We start from the raw sequence: 17,173 nt of genomic DNA on the forward strand, positions 1-17,173 counted from the left end.
GACACAGGGAGCTGTGGCTTGGCTCAAGTGCGACGCTTTAATGTCCAATCGGGGGTGGTTGTTTGCCGCCTCCCCAAAAAAACACCAGCCACCACTGGCCTGAGTATGTATTAAAGCAGTTCGTTCTGCACTCCTGTGACCTGTTTCCAGCAGAGAGTGGGCTAAAGCCCCCTGTCGGCTGATGTCACAGAGCTGGTCCAGGCTCGGGCAAGATTGCGTCAATGGAGCGACACCCAGCTTAGCCTCTCAGCAAGCCGCTAAGATTCTGAGCTGGCGGCTTCCACCCCTCCACAGCCCAGTGTCCCAGTGAGTGCGAGGGGTTGGGGGATTAGAGCAGTGAGAACCACGCGATCGCTGCAGTGTTCGATCACTTGGTCCTCAGTGTTAGAGCATCTCAAAAACAAAACAAAAAACCCCATACATCTCTTTTAAAGCAAGCCTTAGCATCGATATTAATCCTATAGCCATTGCGACAACTCCTGCAGACTTGTCTGTGTATCTGTCCGCTTGTACCTCATAGGTAGGTCAGGCAGATACACACTAACAGCAAGAGAGAATGAACTACCAAAGTGCTCAATAGCGCCATGGTAGTTAATTGAAACTATGAACCAACAGCCAAAAAGGCTGTCGGTACTTGTAGATTCCCACACTGTCACTGGGGGGGGGGGTTTGTGGGAGAAGCTGCTGCTGCTGGAACATGTGACATGTTCCACCCTAAATACGGTGGAACATGTACCATAAGGTGAATTTATCCTTTAAACAGGGGTGGCCAACCAGTGGCTCCTCTATAGAGCGACAGATGTTTGTTTATGCCCGCCTACCTCCAATCCGAAAAACGGAAGGGAATTCGTCCTCTTTCATCTGGGCGGATCGGAGGGCCTATAGAGTAGCCGCGACCTGTCATCAGCCTGCTCTGCTCATTGTAGCCCTCGACTGGTTACCAAGTTGCTTAAGTGGCCCTCACTGTTCAAAGGGTTGGGCACCCCTGCTCTATTTTTCATTCACAGATTTAAATAATGACAGAATGCTGCAGAAGAACTCCTGTATTCTGTAAGGATAAGGGAAGATTGTGATTTGGGGGTGAGCGACAACAGACTGTAACCATGTAACTCTAAATATGAGTGTAATATGAAAAACATGATCAGAAAGGTAGACTTTTAAAACATTATTAAATGAGATGCTCCCTGCTAAATGATAATTTTACATTTGTACCCCCTGCTATGTGCAGGAGTTTTACACAGAGCAGCCCAGATCCTCCTCTTCTCGGATCCCTCTTTGGCTCTCCTGGCCCCTCCCTCCCTGGCTGAGGCACACGTGGACATTGCTGGAGAGATGGGGCTCAGGTAAGTATTAGGGGGTGCTGGGTCGGCTGCTGCACACAGAAGTTTTTTTTATCTAAATGCATTAAGATAAAAAACCTTCTGACTTTACAACCACTTTAACAGTGAGACTCCTCCAATAACATACTTGTTAAGTCTTTGTAATCCGTGGTCCAAACTTCTACACTGTTGAAACATATGCACTACAGACTCACTTCAGGTGTGCAGCATTTCTGAGCCAGTACTGCGGAGCTTGTACCATTCTCCACCAACCCAGCAGTCCTGCCACTTCACTCCCAGTGACTATGTTCTAAATGTTGCTATTAGATACAGGAAGCACATTACTTGTAAACCCATACTTGTTCTCCTCCTGAGGCCTCACTTCATCACTCAAAACTCCCAGGCTAGGTCCCTAGGTTCTCAAAGTTGAGAGGGTGGTCCTAATATGTGAGCAACCAGTCACCAATAAAGGTGCGAAGCAGCAACCCTTTCACAACCAGAGTCTCCCTCTCCCATACCATGTCCTCCACTTCCTGGCTGATTGGTTGCTTAAGCACTAGCCACGAGTATGGCAGTCATTAGTAATGGCAATATAGCCTCCTTAGGGCAGCTTCTCTGCTTGTCAGTACTGTACCGATACGTGTGAGGAGAGAAGAGAGTACATTGTCAACAGTGAGGTTTTTTTTTGGAGAACTACAGTGCCCAGCAGTGCCCAGAAGTGCCCTACAGTGCCACACAGTGCCAATCTGTGCCACTACACTACCCATCAGTGCCCCTACAGTACCAATCTGTGCCACAACAATACCCATCAGTGCCACTACAGTACCCAGCAGTGCCACCAGTGCCACTACAGTACCCAGCAGTGCCATCAGTGCCACTATAGTATCCATCAGTGCCACTAGTGTCCATCAGTGCCACCACAAGGCTCATCAGTGCCACTACTAGTCTCATCAGTGCCACAACAAGTCTCATCAGTGCCACATCGGTGCCATCAGTGCCCATCAGTTCCACCTCTGCCACTTCAGTGCCCATAGGTGCCGCCAGTGTCCATCAGTGCCCCATCGGTGCCACCAGTGCCCCATCGGTGCCACAAGTGCCCATCGGTGCCCATAGATGCCACCAGTGCCACCTCTGCCACTTCAGTGCCCATCGGTGCCGCCAGTGTCCATCAGTGCCCCATCGGTGCCACCAGCACTCCATCAGTGCCCCCAGTGCCACTTCAGTGCCCATCGGTGCCACCTCTGCCACTTCAGTGCCCATCGGTGCCGCCAGTGTCCATCAGTGCCACCAGTGCCCATCGGTGCCACCAGTGCCCCCTCTGCCACTTCAGTGCCCATCGGTGCCGCCAGTGTCCGTCAGTGCTCCATCAGTGCCACATTACTTATTTGCAAAATTTTATAATAGAAATTAAGAAAAATTCTTTTTTTTTTACAAAATTTTCAGTCTTTTTTCATTTATAGCACAAAAAATAAAAAACCCAGAGGTGATCAAATACCACAAAAAGAAAGCTCTATTTGTGGGGAAAAAGGATGAAAATGTCATATGGGTACAGTGTTGCATGACCGAGTAATTGTCATTCAAAATGTGAGAGCACAAAAAGCTGAAAATTGGTCTGGTTAGGAAGGCGGTTTAAGTGCCCAGTGGTCAAGTGGTTAAATAAGCCCTGTTCTTGGATACACCATGCATGCACTTCTTTAGTGATTTCAGACCAGACAGGATTACCAATTACATTCTTTTACTAAAGCAGTTGAGGGTAACAAAGGAACAGTTGTCAAACGACATCTTCAACACACAGTCCTGTACATATTCCTCTAAGTGCCCCTGGTGCTCCCTTGTGCCCCACAAGGTAGTTATTATACCTTAATTATGTGTGAAAGTCCATTACAGTCAAGGCAAGTGTTCATAATTGGTAGAAAATCTATGTAATTTCATACTCCTTGGAACCCCGGCTGGGCTGCCAAAGTGGCGGCCGAGTAACAGTGTGGCAGCTACAATCTTAATGACAAAAGTCTCCAAGGGACTCAGTGAGCCCCTATTTATATGGCTTATATTTCACGGGACAGTATTTTCATGAAAAGCACAGGAAAACTTTACCATCAGTATTAACCCTTGCCCTTCAGGGTGCACCAGCTCAGCAGGGTAACCACAAATAGCGGTAAATTAACCTTACATTGGAAAATGGGTTTTTACAAAGACATGCAAACAAAATAACCAAAACCAGCACTGTATGATTAACTAATTATACCAAGCAGGTGCTAATGAGGATCAATTTTATATGTAGGTTGAAACACAGTCATTGACTGAAACAGAAACAGCTGTTCAGGAGGCCTAAAACCGGGTGAGGAACAGCCCAACTCTGATACTAAGGTGAGGTTGTGGAAGACCATTTCATGTCACAGGTCATACACCATGGCAAGACTGAGCACAGCAACAAGACGAAAGGTAGTTATGCTGTACCAGCAAGGTCTCTTCCAGGCAAAATTCAAGCATTTTGTGAAAAAGCAGGCAACATTGAGGACTGTAGACACAGTGGTGGGCCAAGGAAACTTAATTCAGCAGATGAAAGACACATCATGCTTACTTCCCTTTGACATTTGAGGATGTGCAGCAGTGCCATCAGCACAGAAATGGCAGAAACCAGTGGGACCCAGGTACACCTGAAAACAAGGCTAATTAATTGTTAAAACCATCAACACTTTTATTACTGAAAGCATTCTTTATTTACAGCATTTTTTACACTTGCCTAAAACATTTGCACAGTATTATTTCTTGGTAGACAATTTTTTTTTTGAAAAGCCAGTGGCGTGTGAAACACACCCAAAAACTCCACCCGGTGCCAAAAAAAGTGCACACACATAAAGAGCGACACAAACGTGCAACGGCTGTTACACTGTCCTCCACAAGGAAGGACCTTACCCTGATCCCCCAGGGTGTTAGGCCCCTGACAGGGACTGAGGTACTCACTTGGTCCATCTGGCCAAAACCAGACGGACCCCTTTCTCTGGAGGGTATGCTGAAATAGACCCACCCAAGTACTTGGTGGGGCTCCCCCCGAAGGGAGACCCCATGAAAGAGGGTGAACTAAGCCAGAAGGTCATGCCCACCCCCTCCCAAGACGTTCAGGGCAGGCCCGAGGACCTAAACTCTACTAATCACACTAATCACACTGTGACAAAACAACCAACTAGAAAATACATAAGAGTGACAAACACAGGAATAAATAAAAAGAAAGTGGGGAGAAGGAAGGTTGGAGAAGTGAAAGTGGCCATTGTGCAATACAATGGTCGGCCCTTCGGCCAGGAATCAAAAATTCCTCTGGTCCTAGCCAAAAGGCTCGGCCCTAGAGGCAGGTGTGAAAAAAGTGTGTAAGTGACCAAGGTGCCAAAACTCGAAGTGCCCCTCTACACTTGTGCGAGTATGGCACCCCTGGACTGCCACTCCCTGCACATTCACCACAGGCTTTTCCCTCAACCCTGACCAACAGCCCAGACTTATGCAGCCCCACCCCAGCCAGTAAGGTATCAGAACACTGAGAGCCTGTGGAGCCCCGGTCACTGAGCCCCACCGCTCCCATTGCTCTTACCTAATTATATTCTGCGGTACCGGCCAATTCTCCTCAATAACACCCAAAAGGGGCAAGCTTTCCCAACCGAAAAACTTAAAGGGGCAGAAACCACACAAATCTAGGCCAGAAGGCCAGGGACCCGACCCTTTGGCCAGACCTAATGGTTCTCCATCCTCATCGGGAGGCTACTGGCATTACACCAAGAAGGTTTTGCATAGCCACCGCTATTCCTATCTACCTCGCCGTGTACCAGGGACAGTTAGCATAGCACCACTGTCTACATGATGCTAGCTGGAACTATATTCCCTTGGCTCAATCCTGCATTGACAGATGAAAAGAACTATCAGACTCACTGAGACATTCTTATAGTTCCAAAAGCAATGGTTAGAGGTTTAATCTGTTTCTTGTTTAATGTTAAGATGAGGCTTGAGCAAAAGCAGATCATTTTACATATCTTAATTAATTAATTAGTTACAGGTATTTTGTAAAGCGCCCACAATTTATGCATCACTTTAAATATTTATTGTACATTCACAACAGTCCCTGGCCTCGAGGAGCTTGCAATCTTTGATATTTTTTTTATTAAAAAGTAGGGGCCCATGCAATACTGATACTTGCTTTTATTTCAGTCCAATTTTTAAAGGAACCAGAGAAAAACTATAGTGTTCCGTCCCTAAAAAAATAAACCCACGCCAAAGTACAAAAGATACACAAAGATCTAGGAATATCTTCAGATAAAATAACCTGATTCAATATAAATCTATCTTTACCTAGTCTAGCATTTTATATCTAATAATCATTGGTTGCTTTCTCCTAAGAGCTTGGAACATTTAACGTACATGTAGCTGACAGTTTCTGGTGCTTTTATTTGTTTATACTAATTGGAAAGAAAGAAACCACTTGTACAGTTACCTTCACGATAGTATGACTAAACAAATCAGAGCCCCAGGAGCTGTCAGATTGATTAATTGTGCACTATGTTTTATACTCCTACAGCAAATCTTCTGGCTGTACATATGCTTTTAAATAAGGGCCCATTCACACCAGCAGCCACTTTAAGGTGCATAATGCGCCCCTGCTGGAGCGCCTTTGCATTGTACGATGTATCATCACAGTGCTTATTTTTTTTTTTTTTTTAAAGGATCACTAAAGGATTTTTTTTTTAGCTAAATAGCTTCCTTTACCTTACTGCAGTACTGGTTTCATGTCCTTATTGTTCGTTTTTGCTTTGAAGTGGCTGTAATTCTGCTCTGATCTCCACACTTCCTGGTTGTCTTTTTCCTTATAACCATCGTACTGGGAGCTTTTCACTGTAGGTCTAAGCTGTCATTACTGTGTGTCTAAAACTTAACAGAACCAATCAGATTCATTTTAAAAACAAAACACTGCCCTGGATTTGTTTTTTTTTTTGTTCTATGTGTCTCTCTAGTTCACAGGAACATGAAAACAGTTTAAAAGTGAAACTAACCTACAGGCACATTATTTGATTGATTTTTTATCTATTTATAATCATTTTTAAAAGGAATCAGTTAACTTTTATGTCTCTATACCCTGTAAACAGTCATTTCAGCAAAAAAAATGTTTTCCTTTAGTGACCCTTTAAGCCTCTACTAAACTTGACAGTTCAATTAAATCATTCAGTCTATTCCACTTGTGTATGTGTGTTTCAGCCTTTACCACTGTAATGGTGTTTTAAATGAAACCGGTAAATACTTATGAATGTACAGTACATTGCTCATACTAATCGTATATTTCATTTTTAACAGGTATTGTTTGTGTGGCACTTGCTCCTGTTCAGTGGCTTCCCTAATTGTGAGAATGAAATTGATAAATCTCACCCAGATTGATTAACAGTTTTTTTTTATTGATGTGTCGCTATTAACCACTTGACCTTCGAAAGATTTGCCCCCCCCCCCTCATGACCATGCCATTTTTTGCGATACAGCACTACGTTATTTTAACAAAAAATTACACGGTCATGCAATGCTGTACCCAAATAAGATGTATGTCATTTTATTCCTTAAATATTACTTTCTTTTGGTGGTATTTGATAACCACTGTGTTTTTTTTGCACTATAAACAAAAAAAGAATGACAATTTTGAAAACAAAACAATATTTTTTACTTTCTGGTATAAAACGCATCCAATAAAAAATGTAAAAAATCTACCGGTAATTTATTTTATAAATTTAGGCCAATATGTATTCTGCTACATATTTGTGGTAAAAAAAATCCCAATAGGCATATATTGATTGGTTTATGCAAACGTTATAGCATCTACAAATTAAGATATATTTTATTTTTATTTATTTATTTTTGACACTTTTTGGGGACCAGTGACACTAATATAGTGATCAGTGCTAAAAAAATATGCACTGTTACTGTACTAATGACATTGGTTGGGAAGGGGTTAACATCAGGGGCAGTCAAACTGTGTGCCTAGCTTGTGCTTTCTCACTGTGTGGGAGGGGCTTTAACTAGGGGAAGGAATTGATCCATGTTCCTGCTTTGCAGAAACACAGGGTCAATACCTTCCATTCTGACAGAACGACAATCAATCCGCCTTGTTTACATGGGCAGATCGCCGTTCTCCCTGTGTGCTGTCTAAATGGCGGGTGCCGGCATACATTAAGTACGTGGTATCCGCTGCTGGGCTTCTGCTGTGTGTGAGCCCAGCGGGTTGTCACAGTGGTGGTGCACGCCCCAGACCCATGAGTGCAGGGCCGGTGCTACCAATAGGCAAAGTAGGCGATGGTCTAGAGCGCACATTAGTAGAGGGTGCCATGCTGACTACATGCGTCGGTGAGGAGTGAGCAGTGTTTTTTTTTTTTATTTGTGCTGCCGCTTCCGTGAAAACTTCACTCCCTGCACTGCTAGGTCCAGTGCTTGCTGCAGAGTATCACTGCTCGAGAGAGTGAGGGGGTGGGGGATGTGCATGTGCAGGGGACAGTGAACCTGTGGAACAGCCTGCCTGTTCTCTTCTCTCCTGTGTGATTCCTCCTTCCCACGCTGCCGCTCTCATCTAGCAGGTAGAAGACAGAATGTCAGAGCAGCTGGCAGGAGCTGTCCAACTTTTTAAGTTTAAAAGCCTGTGATAGGTTGCTAGGGGCGGTCCTAGCAACAAATCGTCTCTGTTAAATGGAAAGTTGAACATCTCCCGCCCTCTGCTCGGACATGCCATCCTCTGTCTTCTACCTGCTGTGTGAGGTAAGGAGGAGGGGGCAGCTTTGGAGGAGACTGGTATACAGGGAGGGGGGCAGCTGTGGAAGAGACTGGTATACAGGGAGGGGGGCTGTGGAGGAGACTGGTATACAGGGAGAGGGGCTGTGGAGGAGACTGGTATACAGGGAGGGGGGCTGTGGAGGAGACTGATATACAGAGAGGGGCTGTGGAGGAGACTGGTTTACAGGGAGGGAAGCTGTGGAGGAGACTGGTATACAGGGAGGGAAGCTGTGGAGGAGACTGGTATACAAGAAGGGGGGCTGTGGAGGAGACTGGTATACAGGGAGAGGGGCTGTGGAGGAGACTGGTATACAGGGAGGGGGCTGTGGAGGAGACTGGTATACAGGGATTGGGTCTGTGTAGAACACAGGTATACAGGGAGGGGGGCTGTGGAGGAGACTGGTATACAGGGAGAGGGGCTGTGGAGGAGACTGGTATACAGGGATAGGGGCTGTGGAGGAGACTGGTATACAGGGAGGGGGTCTGTGGAAGAGACTGGTGTACAGGGAGAGGGGCTGTGGTATACTACTATACAGGGAGAGGGGCTGTGGAGGAGATTGGTATACAGGGAGAGGGGCTGTGGAGGGGACTGAGGTGCAAGGAATGAGGCTGAGGACACTGATGTAAAGGGGGAAAGAGGGCATTGATTTAAAAAGGGCTGTGATTAAATTGGGGAACTTGGATGCAAAGAGGTCTGTGATGTAAAGCAGGCACTGTATTGCAAAGGGGTGCTGTATTGCCACTATTTGTCTTCAGGCCGGTTCCAGAGGCGCAGGTGGCTGAGGAAATAGGTGGAGAGGTGGAACGAAACCCCCCCCCCCCCGCCGCATACATGGGCAGGGCAAAAGGGGTGGAGCCAATGGGGGGAGGCCACAAAATTAGGTTTTGCCTAGGGTGTAAAAAATCCTTGCACCAGCCCTGCATGAGTGTCAGATCACGTACTAAGTACGTGATCTGGCACAGAACGACCACCCTTCTGCAATACAGTGTCTTGAAAAAGTATTAATATTCCTTTAAATTTTCCAAATGTTTTCATGTTACAACCAAAAATGTAAATGTATTTTATTGGGATTTTATGTGATAGACCAACACAAAGTGGCATATACCGGTAATTGTGAAGTGGAAAAAAATTATAAATGGTTTTCATGTTTTTTTTTTCAAAAAAATATGTAAAAAGTGTGGTGTGCATTTGTATTCAGCCCCCCTGAGTCAATACTTTGTAGAACAACCTGTTGCCATAGACAGCTGCAAGAATGTTTGGGGATGTCTCTACCAGCTTTGCACATGTAGAGAGTGAAATTTTTGCCCATTTTTATTTGCTCAAAATCTGTCAGATTGGATGGAGATCATCTGTGAACAACAATTTTCAAGTCTTGCCACAGATTCTCAATTGGATTTAGGTCTGGACTTTGGCTGGGCCATTCTAACACATGAATATGCTTTGATCAAAACCATTCCATTATAGCTTTGGCTGTATGTTTAGGGTAATTGTTCTGCTGGAAGGTGAACATCTGCCCCATTCTCAAGTCTTTTTTCCAAGATTGCCTTGTATTTGGCTCCATCCATCTTCCCGTCAACTCTGACCAGCCTCCCTGTCCCTGCTTAAGAAAAGCATCCCCACAACATGATGCTGCCACCACCATGTTTCACGGTGAGGATGGTGTGTTCAGGGTGATGGGCAGGTTGTTGTGTCCCCCACATGGCTTCTTGCAAACTGGACTTCTTATGGCTTCCTTTCAACAATGGCTTTCTTCTTGCCACTCTTCCATAAAGGCCAGATTTGTGGAGTGCACAACTAAAAGTTGTCCTGTGTTCAGATTCTCCCACCTGAGCTGTGGATCTCTGCAGCTCCTCCAGAGTTACCATACGCTTCTTGGCTGCTTCTCTGATTAACCCTCGCCCGGCCTATCAATTTAGGTAGACGGCCATGTCTTGGTACTTGTAGGTTTGCAGTTGTGCCATACTCTTTCCATTTTCAAATGATGAATTGAACAGTGCTCCGTGAGATGTCTGACTGTTACTGTCGTGTCAACTGCTTAAAACCTGGTACACACAAAGGGATTATCGGACAAATGATTGTTCTTTTTTTTTTGCATGCTAGTCTCCATATTGAAAATGAAAAGGTTACTAAAGTTCGAAAATTCTTGTACAACAGAATACAAATTCAGGAGTGAAGTAATGTGTTGTATTGTGTTTTCAAACTAAAACTGTACATTTTCGTGTTTATCCCTGGATAATTGCGGATGAAAGCTATGTATTAATTATTTTTGTTTGATTTTCTGATCGTGTGTATGGGCCCTAACATTGCATGCTTTTCCAGCTTCTAATGCATCTAAAGCATCTCATTCCTTAATTTTATTTCGACTTACACTAGTGGTAGGTGTGAGGAAAGACAGCAATCAGTAATCAGGTCCTCTTGGGCCACTGAATCTAAAGCTGTTAGACGTGGGCAAATTAAGTTTATTTATATAATGTGGAAAAAATGTAACAAATGAACCTGCATTATAAACTAATTAAAGTTGTTCTAAAGGCAGAAGTTTTTTTTATCTTAATGCATTCTATGCATTAAAATGAAAAAAAAAACTTCTGTATGCAGCAACTAGCGATGTTGAACAAGAGCCTCGGCTGTCCGGGAAATCTCCTTTGGCTGAAACAGCAGTGGGTGCTGCTGTCATTCAAAGTCTGTGAAAAAAAAAGACAAAGACTGAACATTCCATAGCTCAACTCACCAACCAGTCTGCCAACTGACCAAATTAACCTGTCCAACAGTTTGCATTAAAAACAGGGGTTTAGTTAACATGCATTTGCAAACTCATGCATAAGCTGCAAGGCCTCTTTACGGCACCCTGTGTATAGCTTGCAGTCCTAACGATACTGAATTTATAAGCGCCTCTACAAGGGAATTACATTCATTAAATGGATAGATGAGGGGCAGGTGGGCCTAGAGGCAGCCCAAGCCCCCTTAAAGGAACAGGAGCACACTGGACACCCAGCAGTCGCACACTGACAGCAAACATGTCCAGTGCGTCCCTGGACCATATATACACAAATAACAAATGGTCCCTGTCCCCAAATATAACTGGCCTTCACAGCAAGGAGCACATAGATGGGCAAATGCATAAAAGACAAAAACAGAACATTCCATAGCTCTTTCAAAGTCAGTGAGCCAATGAGGAGAGAGAGGGAGCTGGGCTGAGCCGTGGCTCCATTTCTGAATGGACACACAGAGCAGGGGCTTGGCTCGGGTGCCCCCATAGAAAGCTGCTTGCTGTGGGGGCACTCGGCAGGAGGGAGGGGCCAGGATCTGGGCTGCTCATTGCAAAACCACTAAGTATAACATGTTTGTTATTTTAAACAAAAAATAAAATAAAAATTTGACTTTAATATCACTTTAATTATAACTGCATTTAATTAAGATAATTTAGGCCAGAATATTCACATATTTAAGCTCAGTCATGACTAGTTTTCTATACCCTTACCTGTCTTTAGCTGCAGAGCTCTTTGGGGAACTTTGCTTCTAATCCAAAAATAATGGTACAAGTGTTTTTTTTAAACTCCCTTTTAGTTCACTAAAGTCCAATTTACAAAAATAACAGTACTTGAAACACACTGTCTTAATCATAAATACAAAAGCAACAGTACTTAATAATTTCCTTTTAAAAATAAAAAGCCACTTTCAAATATAATATACCCCCATTTGTACATGCTATTACATTTTGAAGACTCTTAAAATGAAGTCATTAAAATGTAATAAAACCTAGCATAAATCTAAACATCTGGAGGATTAAGCTGACAATTGCTTGTATGTATCCTATAAAAATCTAATCATAGGCAAATGTAATTCTGTTTGGCAATCATTCTCAAACACTGATTATCTCTTCATAGGAAACTTTTATAACAACTCTGTACACAAACATCATTTCTAGGTAGTCCTCAATAGACCCTGCGCGGAGACTCTCTTTATAATAGTCATTAAAATATTTTTAGACAAAGGGAATTGTTAAATGTGAATTTCATATTTAATCTTAATATGATAACCACTTATCTCTGAAGACAATAATCACTTGTCTAGTGTTGCTATAAATTGTTCTTGTTCGGCAGGAAAAAAAGGAAACCGTCTAAAGTTTTATGACGTACCAAACACGGAAGTCACTAATTATACACTCTCATTTACGCCAACCAACCCAGGTAGATTTTCAGAGAGGTATGTTGTAGGCAGGTCAAGCAATAAATCAAACAGCTAAATTGCCCTGTTGTTATTCATGTGAGACATGTGTATTTAGCTGTGGGGAATCCAGTTAAAAAATATCACTTAACCCAAATCGCTTTGGTTGTTGACAGAATGAGGATGCACACTGCAAATATTATGTACTAGGGTAACGCGTCTGATCACGTTCACTGCAAATAAGGCTCAGAACAGGACAAGATCAACACTAATTATTCATTAGCAAGATTATATATTAGAATATCAACATCACTATACAAATAGAATCCAGGAGGACATATAAATGACAGCACATGAAGAGCATGTGCTACATGTAAAGGGGAAATATAATCTTACACAGTAGGCTTAACGCAGCTCCCTGTTTAAATAAATATAGATTAATGTAGTGTAATTATGTTCTGCAAGATAACCAAGACAGAAAAGGGCATTACTGGCACATTTACTAGGTAAATATATCTGACTTGTTGAAACACAAGATAAAGGGGATGTCAGTTAAGGGTGATTTGCAACCAGATATGCAGCTGAAATACTCATATGTAAACCGTTTTTCCCTGCCAAAGGATCAGATATTTTTTTCAGCTACTTATCTCATTTACACACTTCATGCACATGCTATAGTCAGGGAGTGAAATCTCTGTTACACTCCTCCAGTACCTGTTTTATGCAGCCATGAATGATGCACTAGAACTGGAGTGTCAAACTCAATTTCATTTTGGGCCGTATCAGCATTATGGCTGCCTTCAAAGGGCCGGTTGTACCTATAAGACTATATGACAACATCAATTTAACCATGGCTTTTTTCTCAGTGAATGGGTAAAGGAACAACCATGTCCCCACCACCCCCTGCATTAAATGGCGGGGGCAATATATACTGGGAATGTGCAGTGGGTTTCTGGTTCTGGGTCACGGGCCCCGGCGATATGGCCTGCCGGGCCGGGGCGCACATGCTACGCGGAGTTCCTGACTCTGGGCTCCTAAGGCCCGGTGCATCTGATGCTACAAAAGGGGCCCCAGTGACTTACTGGGTCCCCCATCTTTATTGAGAAGATCCCAAGCTGGGTGCTGTTCGGTGGGGGATCGGTCTGAGGAGAACCCGGAGGCAGGTGATCCAATAGGGCTTGAACGAACCATCAGGCATCTGGGTGACCGGACACTGACAGGTTGTATGCAGCAAACTGTCGGTCGGTAACCCCTAAAAATATATACTGGGAGGATTTGCTCTACTATCTAAACCTTATACTAGGCCTGTGGCAGAGGTCTCCTCCTTAAACCTAAAATCCTATTAGAGTCAAGTCTGTGGCAGAGACTTGTTCCTTTCCCAGAAGTTTAAGTGGCGCTCTGGCTGCCAGGCCTGTGAGAGAGGTCTGTCCAGGGGCACTTCACCCACTCCGGCTGGAGTGGCGACGTGAGAAAGTATAACTATTGAAGGCAGGATTGCTTTCCTCATCCAAGGCCTGAATCTGTGAAGTTCTTCTTCTTTCGGCAGCCTATGCTGTCTACCTCAAGTTGACTGTTGGTCGTGTTGACCAGGATTAATAAAAAGCATTGAAAACGTCAGTCAACTGTTTGGACATTCCGTCATTGCTCTCACTGCCGTCATCACCCCTAGAACATCACAGAGGTAACTTAAATACGCCGATCCCAAATCTAATCAGCGGCTCCTCCGGGGGTAGCGCTACACATCCAATGCTGGCCAATCAAGATGGTCAAAGACCAACAACAGGAAGAAGCCAGGAAGAAGATTCTAGCACTGGAGAGGGACATTTAACATGTTGGACCATTGGAACTAAGATAAGAACCTCGCTTCTTAGTTTCACTTTAGGGTGGGCTCACACAGAAAGCTATATAGTGGTGTAGCGCCCTGCTTCTGATGAACAGGCGCTGCCTTAAATTTAATGAGGGTCTGAGCTGGTATTTGGCTCAGACCAGAATGATTACAGGCAATTTAGCCTCTGTTCTAGCCATGGCTGTGCTGGGAGTATCCACCATTGATCACCTGGGGGTTGTTATTACCACCCCAGGGCAAGTCTGGCAGCAGCCAGGTCATGGTACATTGAGTGTCCCCCGAAGCAACGAATCAGTGGGAGTGGTTACCCCGATGTGCATGCTGGGGAGGGGTACTTAAGGGACAGACGCCATTGGTGCGGGGTCCGTTCGCGCCCCATGGCCCGCCTGGCCTGAGGTGTGAAACCTGGCTCCGGGACCATGTTGGCCCGGGGCTGCGGCTTCATTTGGTGGGCCTAGTTGTCTGACTGGGGCCCGTACCGCAGAGGTGATCCTGTGCTGTCTGTCCTGCGGGAGGAAGCCACTTGATGAAGGAAACCAGGGGAGGACCTATCCTGGCAAGGACCATGCAAGAGGCTGGTACCTTAAGAGAAGGCCTGGAAGCTTCATCTAAGGATGCACCATACACCAAGAGGCCTGACAGTGTTGTCTGTCGGGGCTAAAAGTTCTAGTGAAGAAAAGCTAAAGAGATCCGGGTGCTGAATCCTGTGGCAGAGGATTCCGGACCAAAGTATCTCACCAAGAAAGGAAGGTCTGTGGCAGAGACTGTACTTTATTTTGTGCGCCACCCCGGCTGCTAGGCCAGTGAGAGGGACCTATCCGGGTGAGCAATACCCACTCTGGCTAGAGTAGCGACGAGAACTGTTTGCTGGAAACAGGATTGTTTCCTTACTTGTGACTGTGCACCTGAACCTACCTACCCTTCCAGCCCTCATTCCTCTTTTCTACTAAAGTTCTCCAAAATAAACCCAAAGAGAAAAGAGGTACATTGTGTGTGGACATTCTTCGGACACTCCTTTCACCCTGGACAGCGAGAATCGAGGTAACGTGCCACCCAAAATATAACCAGCAGCTCCTGCGGGGGTAGTGCTACAGTGGAAAGGAGTTATGTTTTCTTTTTATGTACAAGGGCAGCAGCAAATTTGTGCAGTGTATGCTGTGAATAGGATCAAACTTGATTTAACCCAGTTAAAGTTATTAACCATATACCTGTATATAATCATAATAGATATCTCAAAGAGCCAAAAGCTCAGGCAAGGGTCCAACTAAAATGAATGACTTACTTACTCAGCATTATGATGGACAAAAATCCATCTTTAAAGGCTACAAGCACACAAATGACTTAACTTTGAGAGGAAAGATGAGGGGAAAATTGATGAGCCAGACAAAGCTGTATTCCTCTCAGGCCTCGTACACACCACAGGACATGTCCGATGAAAACGGTCCGCAGGCCGTTTTCATCGGACATGTGCGCTCAGAGATTTCGGTCTGATGGCTGTACACACCATCAAACCGAAATCCCCGCGGACAGAAAACGTGGTGACGTAGACGACACCGACGTTCTCTATCGCGCAAGTTCAATGCTTCCACGCATGCGTCGAATCAATTCGACGCATGCGCGGGATTTCGGTCCGCTGGTTAGACGTACTAACCAGCGGACATGTTCGACGGACAGCTCTCCAGCGGACAAGTTTCTTAGCATGCTAAGAAACTTTTGTCCGCTGGAAATCTGTCCGCTAGCCTGTACACACGATCGGATCTGTCCTCTGAAACTGGTCGGCGGACCAGTTTCAGCGGACATGTGCGGTCGTGTGTACGAGGCCTCACTGGAATTAGGAATGATCTGAAAGTCAGTCCACACAGCAATAACCATTTTATTAATGACCAATGAAATGCTGCCACATGCTGGAGAGTCAGTTGGTCTTGTGAAAATATTGAGTTAATGAAGTATCTAGTATCAACTCAATCCAGTGGAGGGTCCTCTCAAGCCCCCATAAATCTACCAATAACCAGCGTATGACCACCTTCAATACAGTAATGAAAGTTGACCAATCAAAACAAAAAAAATGGCATATGTAAAGACAGAAATATTCTCCACATACTCAAGATATGATTGATTGATTGATCACTATTGAGTATCTGGCAACCCTACACATATGAGTTATTATTTTTATAACTAATTCTTTTCACCCTTCAAAATGTCTCTATTCTATTAAGAAAACTTCACACCTAAATGGAGCTTTCAATCTCCTATTTTCCTTTCTCCTACATTTTCTATAGACTTCTTGCATACCCAGAAACGTAAGAAATTGTTATAAGTGTCACCGGCGCAAAAGTAATTAAAACGTGATCTGCTGCAGTACTGTGTAGTGTAGACCCTCAATAAAGGGGTTTAATGTGCATATAAAGAAAAAGTGTTACTGCGCTAATCTGATAATCCAAAGAATTCAATCTCTGGGAGTGTGAACTGTGAACTAATTTAGTGCACAAACAACCATATATAGCATATACAATATCAGGAACTATAATGTACCCAATATTCTATGTGGATAAACTTATGTGAATCAATTAATCTTAATACAAACAATATAAAATATATGTGTTATGCGAGTATTGCGATAAACACAATGCTTTAAATGTGACCCAAAATTTGTTGTCGGCATGCACATCAATGCACCATAGTGCTTCTGTGAAAGAAAAAATGGCCACTCATGCTGCTCTAAGCCGACCAATAGTGAAAACAAAACAGAATAAAAAATTTAATAAAATTAAATTAAAACATATAAAAACAACAACAAAACCAATAACAGAGCAAAGAGTCCCAAATGTGAAGTGCGCCAGCTGTACTGAAAAAAGTCCAACGACAGACAATTTTTTAACTATATACCCAGAAACGTAATCACTTGCTGGCATTCACCTCATTAGGACAGAGCTACACAGAATGTTTTTAGTGGCTCCACAGTGCTACCAAAATCTCTAGCGATTGAATCGCTAGTGGTAGCAATAGGTCAACAAGCAGATGGAACAAATGGCTCCCTATAGAGAAAGTTATACAAGT

Source organism: Rana temporaria, chromosome 1, assembly GCF_905171775.1.
Source record: "Rana temporaria chromosome 1, aRanTem1.1, whole genome shotgun sequence".
In the NCBI taxonomy this organism is placed as follows: Eukaryota; Metazoa; Chordata; class Amphibia; order Anura; family Ranidae; genus Rana; species Rana temporaria.